Source organism: Colobus angolensis, unplaced genomic scaffold, assembly GCF_000951035.1.
Source record: "Colobus angolensis palliatus isolate OR3802 unplaced genomic scaffold, Cang.pa_1.0 Scaffold405, whole genome shotgun sequence".
In the NCBI taxonomy this organism is placed as follows: Eukaryota; Metazoa; Chordata; class Mammalia; order Primates; family Cercopithecidae; genus Colobus; species Colobus angolensis.
In genome coordinates, this window is record NW_012117433.1 from 1,302,136 (window position 1) to 1,305,521 (window position 3,386).

Here is a 3,386-nt window from a genome sequence, read left to right on the forward strand (position 1 = left end):
AAGGAAGGAAGGGAAAAAGAAAGGAAGAAAGGAAAAGTGTTAATCCACTCATGAGAACAGAGCCCTCTTGACCTCATCCCCTCTCAAAGACCCCACTTCTAAATATTGCGGCCCTGGGGATTGAATGTGAACATGAGTTTTGGAAGGGACAAATATTCAAGCTACAGCACCTTCCTGTTTCTTCTCCCACCAGCCATTCCTTGGCAGGTGTATCAGGCTCATAACTCATGGCTCAATTTCTTCAGGCTGTTTCTTTTGAGCTCTGATGCCACCCCCTTCCTGCTCAGCCTGCAGGGCTCTTGCCAAATGTCACAGGGGCAAGGACGTCTTTCCTGAGCCTCCCCTGGAATGGAGACATTAGCCTCCCTTTAGCCTCCAAGCATGTTGCTGCCCTTGGATTCTGACCCTCACATGATTCTCACCGTTCCTCAGTCACCCTGGTTGTGCAGGCCTTCCTAGCACATGGTGTCAGGAAGAGCGAGGCTTGATGCCGAGCCTAGCACTCATAGATGCTACCCCCAAGCTGCCAAAGGCTCTTCCCATCCCAAGTACTCGAAGACTTCATTTCAGTCATGGAATTTCCTTCTACAACAGCTTCCTCCTGCACTGTGGATATAGGTCATGTTTACACATTTCCTTCTGCAGGCTTGTAAATCTCCTGTGCACAAAAACAGGCCTCATTTGGTTCCTTATGGCATCTTGGATGATATTTAGTGCGTAACTGTGTTCAATAAAAGTTAGTTGAGAAAATATGAAATGAACGAGGGGAAGAGTTTCATTCTCTTCAGGACTAAGCAGATACTTCTTTCCTACCCCAAGAAAGAAACATGTTTGCAAAACTATTTCAACATGAATTAATCAATCATGATTCATAGTTCATGTAGTTCTTCCTAGACAGATCAACCCAAATCAAAGTCTCATTTCTTTTAATGTAGCCGGGCATAGTTGACACCAGTGTGCTACAACCTAAGGAAAGGCGAATGGTCTGGAGGGAATACATGCACAGACAGAACTTTTAAAATGAGCCTTTGACTCTTGCTCACCCCTCCCTTTCTCCTTCTCCTGGTCCCAGCTCATGCCACCCAACAAGTTGACTTTCTATTAAACAATCTGTCACTTGAAAGGAGGCAAGATTTCTATAGTTACTTGGGAATCTACAGACTATAAAAAGCCCTTTATTTTGACGGCTAGCAAGGCATTTGCTGTGTTTATAATGCCTGATTGCCATTTTCCTGCAGGTACTTTTTTCTCCATTTAGAGTAGCATCCTTCGGAACTCCAGTGTGTTATCTTTGTGCCGTCCGGAGCGCCACGTGGAGTGGCTGCGAAGTCAATAGACCGGTCAATTGCATTCATCAATTTTAAATGTCATTGTGATATATCTTTTCAATATATGTAATAATATATAAAATACATATGGAATCTAGTTACAGTCAAGTTGACAGTCTCTCATGGGGACAACTTAAGTATCAAAAGTTATAAATATATCTTTACTAGTCCTTTATTTTGCTGCTGTGTATTTCGGTAGTTTCTCTTAGAATTATCTTAATAACTGCTTTAGTCTCTGAGCATGAGTGTTACATATTTATTTATATATTTTTATTCTTTTCATTGTAAACTGAGTTAAAACATAAAGGAATCAGGGCAAAAGCAAGACAAAACTTTTTCTTTTGAAATGCAAGTAAGTAGATAATGTAAATCCAGACCAAAATGCACCTTACATGCTGTTATGTGCACAGTTAATGATGCTTGCACAGGATGTAGAACTGCCAGGCACTGGGCCAGCTTTATGAAGATGGGCGGTTATCATCAGATATTGTTGAATTTTAAATAGTATTTTCTGCGTGTGTGTGTGTGTGTGTGTTTAAATGTGCACATACACGCTGAGGTATGTGTTTATTTTTCTGGAAAAATAAGAAAAAGTAACAATTTGGGGAGAAGTATGTAATGAAGCGAAAAGTTTATTTTATAGCTGTCTAGTCTACTTAAATGTTCTATGTGAAGGTAACTTATTGCTAACCGTGAAAAAAATCAGTACAAGTTATCTTGGTGCAATCAAAATCACATTTTCTTATATGCCTCTGTATTTTAAAATCAACTAAAATCAATGGTGTTTTGTTGGGGGGGTGGGGGCTTGTTTTGAGACAGAGTCTTGCTCTGTCTCCCAGGCTGGAGTGCAGTGGCACGAACTTGGCTTGTTGCAGCTTCTACCTCCTGGGTTCAAATGATTCTCCTCCCTCAGCCTCCTGAGTAGCTGGGACTACAAGCGAGCACCACTACACTTGGCTAATTTTTGTATCTTTAGTAGAGATGGGGTTTTGCCATGTTGGCCAGGCTGATCTCGAACTCGTAACCTCAAGTGATCCTCTTGCCTTGTTCTCCCGAAGTGCTGGGATTTCAGGAGTGAGCCAGCACACCCGGCCCTAAAAACAAGTTGTTTTAAAGTAACTAAGTTATGACCTATTTTAGGCTTTGATTAATAGATAAATATATGAATGCAGAGAATTTACTTAAATCTTACACATTCTTTTAACACCTTTCCTGTACTTTGTAGGTTGGTATCGCTATTTGCACTGACTTGCTGAATATTCTGTAGCATGAAGTAGAGAGTTTCTTTGCAGATCTTGTATGCTGGTGCTGGATGCTCTAGATTCTTCACCAGGTGGAGGCAGTGGGCAGGCCATCATGTGCTCTAAGCGCCCAGCATAACTGGGCCAGCCCTGCTGCTGAAGGGAATCCCAGGAGACAAAAATCGCCTGCTTTGGTTGCTGGCATCTTCATCACCCAGGAATTTTACAGTTAGTGTGCTACCTGCTTCGAAGCTTATAATCATTTTTACAGTCACCAACCACTTTACAGATGCGTGAAGGAAAACACGAGTTCAGACACACCGCCGGGTCAGGGAGGTGTCTTTGCTGACTGCCATCCGAGGGTCCAGCTGCAGCTTTACTGGGTGAATTTTCTTCTCACCCATAAGAATTTCAAAAAACAAAGACGGAGATGCCTACATCTAGAAAAAGAACTTGTTGACATGCACTCAAGGTTTTCATGAGGAATGAATCATGTTGGGAAACCCGTGTCTACTGGCCACCTTATCTAGGATCCCAGGACTGAAAACTCTGAGAATTTTCTTCCACTGCCAGTTCCTAGAATGTAGCATATTGCATCACGTCCATTCTCAAAATGAAGGTCCACCCGTGGGAATAATTTAGAATATACTGCAGTGGGAGTGGGGCAAGGTTGGGAGGGTAATGGTTTTGGGAACCTGTTATTTCTTTGAAAAAGATGATGTGATGTTTCAGGCAATTTTGGCAGTGTATTACTATTTCAAATCTCTTTCAACCTAAATTTGCCAGTGGTGCCTCAGACATATTAATTCTGGAGATC